This window comes from Anabrus simplex, chromosome 1, assembly GCF_040414725.1.
Source record: "Anabrus simplex isolate iqAnaSimp1 chromosome 1, ASM4041472v1, whole genome shotgun sequence".
Taxonomy (NCBI): domain Eukaryota; kingdom Metazoa; phylum Arthropoda; class Insecta; order Orthoptera; family Tettigoniidae; genus Anabrus; species Anabrus simplex.
Window position 1 is genome coordinate 1,484,391,948 of NC_090265.1, and position 13,975 is coordinate 1,484,405,922.

A 13,975-nucleotide genomic window follows, 5' to 3' on the forward strand; every position below is an offset into this window, starting at 1 on the left:
TTTTGGGTATACAATAGGCAGTCTCTATAGGAGTTTAAAGATTAAATACTTCACCACCATACCACTTTGGTAAGTTTATACTTACACATTTAAATTGACTGACATGGTTGGTTTCGCGGTACGAGTCGTTTTGCTGCAGGGGCGTAGCCAGATGGTGGGGAGAGGTTACTAGGAGTTGGACCCCCCATGGAATTTTTACAAAAAGAAAGTAAACAGCAACTTGAAACAATAAACTAAATTAACAGTCAGAGACATAATTGTAGAACCAAGAGATCTGTAATTCACTTTTATCAGTGTCCTTGTATTAACAAGTCATTCATGAACCTTCATTGTGTTCTACTAACATTTTGTACCTAAAGCACACCCCCCCCCCCCCCCAATCGTCCGATCCTGGCTACGCCACTGAGTTGCTGTAAGCTAGTATTAGGAACGTGATGGGTTCGAATCCCACCGTGGGGAGGCCTGAATGAAGTTTTCCATTATATTCATTTTCACACTATATAAATGTCGGGGCTGGATTTTAAATTAATGCCCTGTTGCTGGCTTTCTCGTCTTACCACACTCCCTTCCCACCGTCGCTGAAAATCCACTGAGTTAGTACGAAGCTACAGGTAACGAAATGAGGAATCACTTAAATTGTACAGAAGCAAACAATTTAAGATAAGCAGGCATGTTCTCTTGCGTGACTGTTGCACCGTAATCATAACCACAAATCCTTCACTTTTACGTTGGATCCTAACCACAGGAATGTGAATTTTTATCACAGAAGCCCCACGTGCATTGGCTGGGATTGGAATGGCGACTACCAACGTGGACAAGCAAAAATTAAACCACTCATCCAGCAAATTGAACGCTTATAACTGAGAAAATGAACATGATGCGAGTGAAATTGAAATATCAGAACGAATAATAGTGGCAATCTGGGAGGTGAAAAGAAACGTGCCTGCTTCTTCGGAATCGTTTCCAGCTCGTCCAAGTAACTTAATCCCGTTATGAAAGCTGAAATGGGGTTGATTTGGCCTCGTGAGGTCAAGGAGTGATCTGTCTGATATGACAGCCGACGAATCCGGTTAGAGAATCCCTATTATACAGTCGTGGAAGTCATCACGCTGGCTACGCGATACTCCACTATTTGAAGATCACCTGGCTGCGAAGTAATCGTTTTGGCAGCCTTCCATGAGCTGCAAATGCCACGACTTTATTATATTTTTAGTTCCCAAATTCATGATCCGTTTGTAAGCACATTGTATGTAACTAAAATACCGTGGTGTGAAGGAAACAGGTGTGAAGATGAATGAATAGAAATCCCAACAGCTAACAAATTCAGAAACTGAGCCGATGACTAGAAAAATTTGCTGACAAACTGGACATAGCAGAGGTGAGAATACTAAGGTTGTCACTATAACACACAAGGATGAATAAAGTGAGAAACGAGGTAGTAATAGGAAGGTTGAAAGTGTTACAAGTGTTTGAATGAGTCAGGGAAGCGAGGCTCAGATGGTACGCGCGTGTCAAAAAAAAAAAAAAAAAAGACCGGACGGTGGAAACTCGAAATACTGCAGCGAGAAGAATTAGAGGATGTCGTAGAATACGATTTATGGACAGCATATAAGACACCATGCACCTACGAGGACTTATGGAGGAAATGTCACATGACAGACCCTTATAGAAGAAGTAAATCCGCATCAACTACCCTACTTGGGTATATTACGAGTATATTACTTCAAATTTATCTCCGCCGGGCTGAGTGGCTCAGACGGTTAAGGCACTGACCTTCTAACCCCAACTTGGCAGGTTCGATCCTGGCTCAGTCCGATGGTATTTGAAGGTGCTCAAATACGACAGCCCCGTGTCGGTAGATTTACTGGCACGTAAAAGAACTCATGCGGGACTAAATTCCGGCACCTCGGCGTCTCTGAAGACCGTAAAAATTAGTTCGTGGGACGTAAAGCAAATAACATTATTTTATTATAATTTATCTCGAATATATCGAGATTTGCCTAACAATATCAATTGATTACTGATCTGCATTCAGGGCAGTCGCCCAGGTGGCAGTTTCCTTGTCTGTTGTTTTCCTAGCCTTTTCGTAAATGTATGGAAAGAAATTGCTAATTTATTGAACATCTCCCTTGGTAAGTCATTCCAATCCCGAACTCCCCTTCCTGTAAACGAATAAAGTCAATGTACGAGAACCTATAAAACCACTCGGTAAACCTGCTGAAGCTTTTCATTTCTTAGAATCGGAAGACTTTATTATGATGTCTCTCGGTTAGAAGACGTTATCTAACCCTTTTAGACCTAGTGTACACAGATTTTGTGACATATTTTATAATTTTGCGCCTCAATCTACAGCTTTTGAAATTGCTTGTACATGTTCATGAACTTCTCTACCTTTACTTTCCGATAAAAAGAATCAACGAGGCTGTGACGGCGGCACGGCCGCAACTTTTGACGTAGAATACGTACCACGTGATAGATAAAGCCGATATATAGTATCTAGTTAGTGCAACTTTTATTCCACTACTGGGGCACCAGATGTGCATGGCTTGGGCTCCAATTGTGTGGAACTCGCCTCATGATGTTAGGCCGCCTTAACATTGAAATACACTCAATAAATTTTTCACGCTCAACGTTTGCGATTTTATACGAAGGTTGGAACTTAAATAGTGGCAACTACTTATTTACAACAGGTACAAAAGAGTTACATGTAAGCAACCTTTATTGTCCTTCAATGTAGTCATCAGCGTTCTGTATAACCCGTTGCCAGTGATGTGGAAGTCGTAGTATACTGCCTGTCGAATCTTTGCAACAGTTCTGAAGCGAATGCTCACAAATCATCTGGTTTCCATCACTGTCCAATAACTGTCCACTCGTAGGACGACCTGCCCGATGAATGTCCGGCACAGTTTGAGGCTTTTACCCAACGTGCTACAGTTCTCTAAGGCAATGCAGATTCCCCGCAAGCCTCTTGAAGACCTTGATGACACTGTCGTGGTTTACGACCTCTGGCACATTCAGTCTTGATCCAACTCCGTTGTTCCTGTTTGGAAAACATAGTGAGAAGTTACGTTAGACCGCTAGCTCACACGTGACTGTGTTTCTCTCGCTTGTGCGCACACAGGTGATGTGAGAAGGGCGAGTCCATTTTGCTCTGAGGTAAGGTAGGTATGCAACCAACGTGTGCTATCAGCGACAATATTAGATGCCGTTGTATAGCGTCTCCACAGCAGTGTCGCCACTATTTAAGTTCCAACCCTCATACTTTTGTCGAATTCTGACAAGCTGCTCTATTACCTCGGATGATTTTTAAGCCATTTATTGTTCATGTATCGAGACATTTTGCGAAAGAAGGAAATGTTTCGCTATGTCGCCAATATAATAGCGTTTTAGGCTGTCGAAACACGAAACATAACACTATAACATACCTGTAAAAAGTGAAGTTCAACAGTTATCGCTAGAGAAGCTAGTTGAAGTGCAAAACTTTCTCAAAGTTCCAAAAGTGGCAACAAGGAACTTCTAAACTCATAATTTATTTCACATGTTCATAATATCACCAATTCACAACCATAGATAAGTTTAAGCAACGTAAATACTATTGTGTATGATACAGACTGCACGTCTAAGAGTCTGATGTGATCCTGTAGAACAGAGGTGCTCACGTTGGGCATTCCTTCCCGCGGGCGCCTAACACCGTACTGGCGGACTGGCAGGCGATGAGCGCAGCGTATGCTATTCAACCACAGTGACGTGGCTACGTATTTTGACCGGATACAATATATTTATTATGTACGTAAAGAATTAGTCCGCTTCTATGGTGTAGTGGTTAGTGTGATTAGCTGCCACCCCCGGAGGCTCGGGTTCGATTCCCGGTTCTGCCACGAAATTTGAAAAGTGGTACGAGGGCTGGAACGGAGTCCACTCAGCATCGGGAGGTCATCTGAGTAGAGGTGGGTTCGATTCCAACCTCAGCCATCCTGGAAGTAGTTTTCTGTGGTTCCCACTTCTCCTCCAGGCAAATGCCGGGATGGTACCTAACTTAAGGCCACGGCTGCTTCCTTCCCTCTTCCTGTCTATCCCTTCCAATCTTCCCATCCCCCTGCAAGGCCCCTGTTCAGCATAGCATTTGAGGCCGCCTGGGCGAGGTACTGATCACCCTTCCCAGTTGTATCCCCCGACCCAGAGTCCGAAGCTCCAGGACACTGCCTTTGAGGCGGTAGAGGTAAGATCACTCGCTGAGTCCAAGGAAAAAACCGATCCTGGAGGGTAAACAGATAAAGAAGGAAGAAGAAGACGTAATGAATTACAGTTTTCACTATTACATTTTAATATGTGCTTTAGAAATTGTTTTAATATAGTACGGAGTTATAAATGTTCTTTCTTACACGTATGTTTTACAAGTATGTCATAGTGTTACATTTTGTGTTCCGACAGATTGAAAAGCTGTAAGTTATTAACTGAGTCGACACTGAAAAAGAATGGGTGCCTTCTTCACAAAATAGAACCCCTCCTCGACGCTCTACTATTTTCTCAGATGTTCACTGTTTGACTTGTTTTGCCGTATACCTATCGAACTGACAGAGACGAATCAAGCCACACGGCTCAAAACGTGCTACTACGCCGAAGTCCAGAGCTACACTAGCTGTTAGCATGGTGATTTTTGTACTTCAAAATGGCGGAACTGATGAATCACACTGTGACGTCACCACAGGATAAGATACGTTTCGCTTGGTGCATTGATCCTTCCTATTTACAAGTAGATACAAACAACTGTCGTCACACATGTGATCTAGAAATTATTTTGATTTCCAAACTTTCAGGTTTCTGTAAGGCTCAGCGGCCCAAGTACGGTTCCGAAACTACTGACATACACTTCGTCGAAAGTGCCATCTATCAGAACTTGCAGAAAGTAGAAAAACAAATGAACTACGGCGTGTAAACGTAGCTGAACATACCCAGTTGAGGCAGTCCATATCTCTTCAGTTTTACGAATAAGTAATGCATTTAATACCGGACACATTTATCATGGGTATATGTCACATTTTGTTCAACATATAACCGTAAGATGATCAAATGACACATTTTGGTATAAAATTTTTCTCGAACACGGACATTTCAAGAACTCTAATAAAACTAATGACTATATTTGTAGAAGGTTTAGACTTACGATATATTATTAACATGTAACTACAGAAAAATATCCGCCTCTGTGGTGTAGTGGTTAGCGTGATTAGCTACCACCCCTGGAGGTCCGGGTTCGATTCCCGGCTCTGCCACGAAATTTGAAAAGTGGTATGAGGACTGGAACGGGGTCCACTCAGCCTAGGGAGGTGAACTGAGTAGAGGTGGGTTCGATTCCCACCTCAGCCATCCTGGAAGTGGTTTTCCGTGGTTTCCCACTTCTCCTCCAGGCAAATGCCGGGATGGTACCTAACTTAAGGCCACGGCCGCTTCCTTCCCTCTTCCTTGCCTAACCCATCCAATCTTCCCATCCCTCCTAAAGGCCCTGTTCAGCATAGCAGGTGAGGCCGCCTGGGCGAGGTACTGGTCATTCTCCCCAGTTGTATCCCCCGACCCAAAGTCTGAAACTCCAGGACACTGCCTTTGAGGCTGTAGAGGTGGGATCCCTCGCTGAGTCCGAGGGAGAAACCGACCCTGGAGGGTAAACAGATTAAGAAGAAGTACAGAAAAATTATAAAACTGTTTGGGTTTGGCTGGGAGTTTAAGGCCAGATGCCCTTCCTGACGCCGCGTGATTTTTGAGTTAAAAATCTCAACCTAGGATCATCCGGGATTCGAACCCCACCTCTTCCTCGTGGTAATCTAGCAGTTAATTCACTGACCTGATCACGTCCCCCAATTCTGGGAAAAGTATATCAAGTCTAAAATGGGTCAGAATATAGAAACAAATGATGAAAGTATTTATAGTCTTGTCTATAATAATTTCGCCTTACTCTTCAAAATAGGACGCATCTGATTTTGTCCGCGGGAAATATTTGTGGGGCAGTGTGGAGGGAAGTGTAGTAATTGAATCCGAAAGCACTTTCAGAAATGAGAAAGGAAATATCTTCAAACAAAATCGATCTTTTCCTATTTCCGCAGACTAACAGATCTATTAAGATCTTTCGTATGTCGCCGTGTAAAACTGTGAGAAGACGTGTCGTGATAATGTGCAGTCTCACTAGGTCGAACGGTCAACCGGGCGTCGCGACGGACAATTACTGTCGCGTCCACGGGAAGGAAGGAAGGAAGGAAGACAGGCAGGCAGTCGACCAGTTAATTGGTCATTAGCCACGTACTCTGTCCATCTCTTCTTTTATCTCATCCTAACTTCGCTTTGTTACTCTTTCTGTAGATAGTTATCTGCCTTACACTACTCCTGTAGACCAGACAAATACAGCGATATAATTTGCAGTTGTACTACTATGTGTGAACCGTGTGGTAAAATTTAAATAGGTTGCACTGCTATACGTAATAAGAGTGGTGTTCCAATATACAATGTCTATTTCTCAGTACTGTAACATATTTTGTACATACAACATTATGCACTCTATTCTTCACCTAGCACTGTTTTCCGCATAGTTTGCCTAACCGTGGGACAAGTTTTTCAATGCCACTCTTCTAAAATGTTGTCACTCTCCCTGTTCGAAATTCGGAGCACCATTTTGCTCCACTCTGACGACTCAACATACTTTCACCAATTGACGATATATTTCGCCACGCTTAGAAATCGTGTAACAGCACGAAACTACCTTCCTCTTTACGATCCGCGAGCCAGACTTCAGGTTAGCCCTCACAAACCGTCATGTCGTTTAGTCCTTTTGAACCGAAAATCTATCCGAAAAATCCGCGTACACCTGAGGCCAGGGAAAACGAAATTAGGAGAGCGATAAGGGAAATGACAGGAGAACAATTACGACACATATCACAGAATTTCCTTCCTGTCAGCTCGCTATGCGCGCCTCGCTTGAGTTTTCCGTAAGCTCTTGGTTGTTGGTTGCTGTACATTAATAAAATAGGCAAGTGTAAGCTAAATCACCTTTGTTATATTCAAATTTAAGACCACGAAATGAGTTTATTTAAATGGTTTGTATTTTTTTTTTTTTTTTTTTTTTTTTTTGTAAAAATAAAACATAGGCATTTTGCCTAACATCCTGTCTCTAAAACAAGACCTGCTGTTTTGCATTGCAGTGATATTCCTTCACATATCGGTTCAAAATAATTCGTCGGAGAAGTGTTGTTTTTTAAAAGTGGCGTACAACTGGATACGTCTTTACTATGTAGTCAGTTGTGATAGTATTTTTAATGTATACCCTATGTGTGTTGCTTAGTCAAATTAAATTGATGACTATTATAGAGTTACTTATATTCTACGACTGAAGGGTGTAACCAGGGCCTCATTAAAAAGGATAGCCGAGATTGTTGTTCCGGTGTTTTTGTTCTTCTTCCCGTTTATGTCGGAAAATATATTTTAGAGTAATACATTTCTTTTAACGCGAAAAAATTGCATGCATTTGTTATTTTTCCTCCCGATCTACCCAGCCACGATAGATAAACGTGCATTAATGTTCAAGATCCTGCAATACAATATCGGCTACTGTTACAGTATCATGCTTTTTTCAGTATACTAAGCTAATTTATGTTGTATGTCACCAGAAATACAGCTAATAATGTTCAACTTTCAAAACTTGCCCGGCAGGTAAAGTCTTATCGGGCCCTCGAAGTGGCCGATAAATTACGCGCAGGGTAAGTACGATTTATGCTGCCGATAGCGCTACCTGGGGGTGGTCGATTGGAAACATCCTTTTACGCGGAGGGCAAGTTACGCGCTACCTTACCAGTAGGTGGTAGAACCGGCCCTAAATCAGTAAGAGAGACGTTCTGTTATCCCCACTGAAAACGCCTCTTCATACTATGGGACTCACTGAAAAGGAAAAGCTATTTGCTTTACATCGCACCGACACAGATAGGTCTTATGGCGACGATGAGACAGGAAAGGCCTAGGAATGGGAAGGAAGCGGCCGTGACCTTAATTAAGGTACAGCCCCAGTATTTGCCTGGTGTGAAATTGGTAAACCACGGAAAACCATCTTCAGGGCTGCCGACAGTGGGGTTCGAACCCACTATCTCCTGGATGCGAGCTCACACCTGCACACTCCTAGCCACACGGCCAACTCGCCCAGTGAAAAGGATAAGAAAAATGAAGAAGTGCCTATGATAAAGTAACAGACGTCAGTTATTAGGACAAGGAGGCTGACTTTCTTCGGTCACGGGTTTCGTATGTCTGATGCCAGGCTGACGAAACAGATCCTAATACAAGTTTGGAATCTGAAAGGCAAACTTAGATGGCACCAAGCAGAGGTTGAGCGGAATAACTGGCATGATGTCCTGGGTAGACACATCTTTAACAAAACAAATCCAGTATTGTGGGTGCCTGGAGATCAAACCAGTGAAACGACTTCCCTGGTCAGAGAACAGTAGAAACGCTTACGTAAAGAGAATGAAGGACATGTGGACAGAGATACGTAAACATGGTTGGAGACCTAAATACATGTGGCTCAATGAGGCAGTAATTAATTTTATCGGTGAAGTAGAGTATGAAGCATCTTCGTAATTCTCGGACCACAAAGGTATTGCATCCTATGTGGTGACAGGCAATGTAACTAAATGAAGATATAACCGTCGATGAATTGACACTGCCCTACTGAGCTGGGCAAGTCGTCTAAATAACAATTAAGTGAAAGAAATTGTCATATTTTGGTCTTTTTGCGGGATAATAGAGACTTCACCTCAATCAGACTGATGTCAAGGCCGTAAAAACTAGCTGAGTGTTTAAATGTAACTGCTTCATTGGCTGCCAACGTCAGAATTATCTCATAGGATACAATGGACGTGGTTTCACACACAGAATTGATGTATGATAGCAAACTAACATTTAAGTTTAATGGAAATGCACGTAAAATTATTCTAGTGTAGTATAGGGAGTGAACTGGTAAGATCGTCATAGAGCTTCTTGAGTGCTACTTCGTTTATAAAATCATTAAGGCCCCTTTACTAATGAGAGACGATTCCTCTTATCCCCCTAGCAAGCGATATGATCTTCGTCTTAATTTCACGACCCTTGCACCCTTCTCGTCTTTATCACTTCTGCAGATCATAAATAACATTCTTTAAGTCTTAAAAACTTGAAAATCTTCTTGTTAAAGTTATCATAGTCTTCCCACACATTTTGCATCATATTTTATTGTAGCAAACATAATATCAACTTCCACTAATATTTACTTATATACCTTGAGAAACCTTGTTGGAGCCACATTATGAGAATGAAAAGAGACTACCTAGAAAAGTTAATTGTACAAGGAAAAGGAAACTGTAAAAGGTTTCGAGATCATTTTTACTATAGATGGATAGACCAGATTCGTGAAATTACTGGCTCCCATGGAAAACTACCGCTCGGAGGCAAATGGTACCAAATCGTCAATGCAAAAATGTCCTTAGCTCGGTCACGATACCTAGACATGAGTGAAACGACTACAGGGGAATTTATTGTGGAACTACTCTGAATTCTCCGTATTTGTATCTTTTATTCTTTCCTTCTTTTCTTTTCTTTTCTTTTCTTTTCTTTTCTTTTCTTTTCTTTTCTTTTATTTTATTTTCTTTCCTTTTCTTTTCTTTTTCCTCCATGGTTGGTTTTTCCTTCGGACTCAGCGAGGTATCCCACCTCTACCGCCTCAAGGGCAGTGTCCTGGAGCGTGAGACTTTGAGTCGGGGATACAACTGGGGAGGAGGAGCAGTACCTCGCCCAAGAGGCCTCACCTGCTGAACAGGTGCCTTATTGGAGGATGGGAAGATTGGAAGGGATGGACAAGGAAGAGGGAAGGAAGCGGCCGTGACCTTAGGTACCATCCCGACATTTGCCTGGAGGAGCATGGCTGAGATGGGAATCGAAACCACCTCTACTCAGTTGACCTCCCGAGGCTGAGTGAACCGCGTTCTAGCTCTCGTACCACTTTTCAAATTTCGTGGCAGAGCCTGGAATCGACCCCGGACCTCCGGGGATGGCAGCTAATCACGTTAACCACCACACCACAGAGGTGAACATTCTCTGTTTTTGCATGTGTGAATATCTGGATTCTGAACTGGTTCTCTCTCCCTCCCGTTAATTTAAAACTCTCTAATGCATCGCATAAAATGTACAGTTTGTTTTCCCTAACGTTCTGATAAATCTATACAGCCTCTCCCTTTTTCTTTTTCTTTTTTTTTTCAGGATTTTTTTTTATCACGCTAAGTCAATGTAAACTGTAATACTGGCAGAAATGACTTCTAATTCTGTTTGTTTATGAAATGCATGCTCGTAGTAATAAATGTAATATTGACATTCATTCTTTCGTAGATAATACGACGAGATAAAAAAGCAAGCCACTGCACTGATAAACAAATTGATCAAAACTCCATACGCTGGCCTAATTCCATGTTTGATTATACCGAGGAGGATATACCAATTAACTGTTCCAGTTTGTACTTCTGTTGTTACAGCTTGGATACAGCTTTAAATAGAGTGTGAAATATAGGTAGACTACTCGATGTAAGATGCAAATTACTACAAACTTTGGTAGGTTTAGTTTAATCTCCACAATCATACAGTTGCGACTTTGAACTTTCGGGGGTAATTAATGAGAAAACTATGTTCTGCAGTACAGACCAGCAAAGCTTTCGCAATCAAATCAGACTTCAAATTCTGTTCATTTGCATTATAATTAGAGCTCATTCTTAAACATGGTATGGGTAACTGTAACATTACTATGCACTCTCATTAACATGCATATCAGGAATGAGATAACTTACAGAATCGTGTTAAATCTTCCGTGTCTTCGTATGACTGGATTCGTAGTGTAGTTTATTGGCGCACTTGCCTTTTATGTTGAAGGTTGCAGGTTTGAATTCCGGCGTAGTCTGTTGGAATTTAAGAGTCAAGGGAAGAACTACTGTAATTTGTATCCCAAAAAATTTAGTCCGATTAGCACGAAATTTTCATCATGATCATCTACTGAAGGCAATGTCTTGTCGCTGTAGCCGCATCTCATGAACTTCTGCTAGCCTCTTAATGTTGCTATATGAACCACATACCAGTTCACCGACGGAGTTCCTGATGTATGACATCCATGGTCTCCCCTCGGTCCCTTTCCCAATACTTTACCTTCGATGATAGTTTGGAGAAGAGTGTCATGTCTTTGTGCGTGTCCTAGGAACTTTGTGTTCCTCTTTTTTATCGTATTTGTTACACATCGATCCTCCTTTACGTTTTTTAAAACAATGGTATTTTTATCCATTCAACTTGTTTTTGTAATTGTTTTCAAAAAACCACATTCCTGCAGCCTCAAGTTTTGTTTCTTCCTGTTTCCCTAACTTCCAGATTTCGCATCCATACAGTAGCACATTCCAAACAAAGGCCTTGAGATATGATTTTCTGGTCTCGAAACTGAGATGGTTGTTTTGCAATAAGTTGTTCTTATTTCGGAAAGCTTGTTTTGCTACAACTATTCTTTTCTTGATTTCTGAAAGGGATCTGTTATCAGAGGTAATGACACTACCCAAATAGAAGAATTCTGTGGCTTGTTCTATCAGTTTGTTATTTAATTTTAAGATTTTTTTTTTGCTAGATGCTTTACGTCGCACCGACACAGATAGGTCTTATGGCGACGATGGGACAGGAAAGGGCTAGGAGTGGGAGGGAAGCGGACGTGGCCTTAATTAAGGTACAGCCCCAGCATTTGCCTGGTGTGAACATGGGAAACCACGGAAAACTATTTTCAGGGCTGCCGACAGTGGGGTTCGAACCTACTATCTCCAGAATACTGGATACTGGCCGCACTTAAGATTTTTCTAGCTGTAGGCTTCTTTTTCTACTGTCATAACATTTTTTCCTTATATTTATCCTCAATTAATATTTTTCAAAGGAGTTTTTGATAGTTCTTAGCATCGCATATCCTTTTCAGAATTATCTAAGTTAGCAATATCATCTGCGAAGCGGATACTGTGCACCTGAATACCATTAAAATTCATCCGTTTAGTATGACCTTTCATTTCTCTATCTGCAATATCTATGAACAGGTTAAAGAGATGCGGTGACAGTAGGCAGCCTTGTCGTACTTTTCTTCTAGTGTTTGCTTCTCTTGTAGTACCACAACTTCCATGGTTTGAACTTTATATAGATTCAGAATAAGCTGCCTGTCTTTCCAGTCAAATCCCATGTTCTTCATTACTTGAAAGAGCAATTTCCACTCAACATTATCAAAGACTTTTTCCAAGTCAATAAATGTTACATAAGTTTTCCTGTGGATAACTAACCTTCTTTCTAAAATTTGGCGTAATGCTAATATATCTGAGTGACATTGCCACCAGCATCTCACCAAGGTGGCCACCGTTCGAATCCCGTCCAATGCATGTGGGGGTTTTATAAAGGGAAAAGTCGCATTCGTGTAGTTCAGATTCCACCTAAAATTGGAGTTCCCGTAACTCAGATCATGATACAAATGCCACGTCAAACTATATTTTAGCTGGCTTGCTTGCTTGCAGGTCGAAACAGCAAACCCATCCAGCTAGACGACTTGCACATGTTCAGCATGATGACTACAAAGACATATTGCTTGTATTTCATTGGCAGAAATATGTATGTATGTATGTATGTATGTATGTATGTATGTATGTATGTATGTATGTATGTATGTATGTATGTATGTATGTTTTTTACAGAAAGTAATACTGCATTCATGTATATACATAATGACAGTACTAATTTATGCCCTACGTACAATTATTTACTTATGACCTTTGTCAATATTACACTTAACTGCTATCTCGTTGTAAGATGTGAAAATGTATTTTGTTTACAAGCTTATAAAAAATACCTTAGGTGTTTGTTCACGAGTTCGTATTTCTCCACCGGCCAGTGGCCTACTGAGTATATAACACTTCTATAAAGTGCACTTCTCTCGGAGTTGAGTAACTTACACTACCAAAGAAAATGGTCACCTGATTGACGAGTTGTTTCACCACACACACATAGGGTCTTCTGTTATTTTGAACCTTAAGAAGTATTCACCAAATTTCCCGCTGCTTGCTGTCATAGCTGTCATAGCTTAGGTTTACTTTAATTTTCAGTCTACTCCGTACATTAGGAAAGTATGATTTTGTTATGTTTCCGTTTGTAGTATTTTCCCACTTGCTCTCCCACAATCGAATGGTTAACTCCGTCAGATTTTGTTTGATTGTACAGATAGGTGTTCGATTGTAAGCCACTTCTAAGTCCAGGTTATTTGCAGCTTGTTTGTGCAGATGGTCTGCATGTTCGTTTCCTTCATTGCCAACATAAGCCTTGATCCATGTAAAATGTATGATCCAGTTTTCTTGCTGTATATATGAATGTATGTATGTATGTATGTATGCCGGGTATTCAACCCAAAGGCTGGTTTGATCTTCAACAGCTCCGCTGTCAGCTGTCATAGATGGTCTAGGCGTCACTGAAGAGGTATTCTAGGGAAATGAGGAATGAGATAGTCTCCCGTTGCTTTCCTCACCGAGCCAGAAGTTGCTGTTTTATATCAGTCTGCCAAGACCACTGAAATGCATTCACCAGCCGACCTTATGAGCGACATTTTCACACACTTCCTAAGGGGCTGGCTGTTGAAGGAATGGCATTACTAGCACCGCACATAAGTTACCTCAGTTAATTTCATATCATCTAAGTCAAGGAAGTATCTGAGACAGGTCAATGAAAGGAACAAAGTGCATAAACATTAGAAGCATGCTTTGTTAAGAGTCTCTAGTATTAGTGCAGCTCTCCCTACAAAATCGTAGAGCCGTTCAGTATAGTAATTCTTTTACATGAAAGAATAAATATTCCCTTCTCAGAGAGTATTGGTATCGATCACGGGTCGCATGCAGCTGAAGTATCTGTTAATTTGAAATGTGTTACCAAA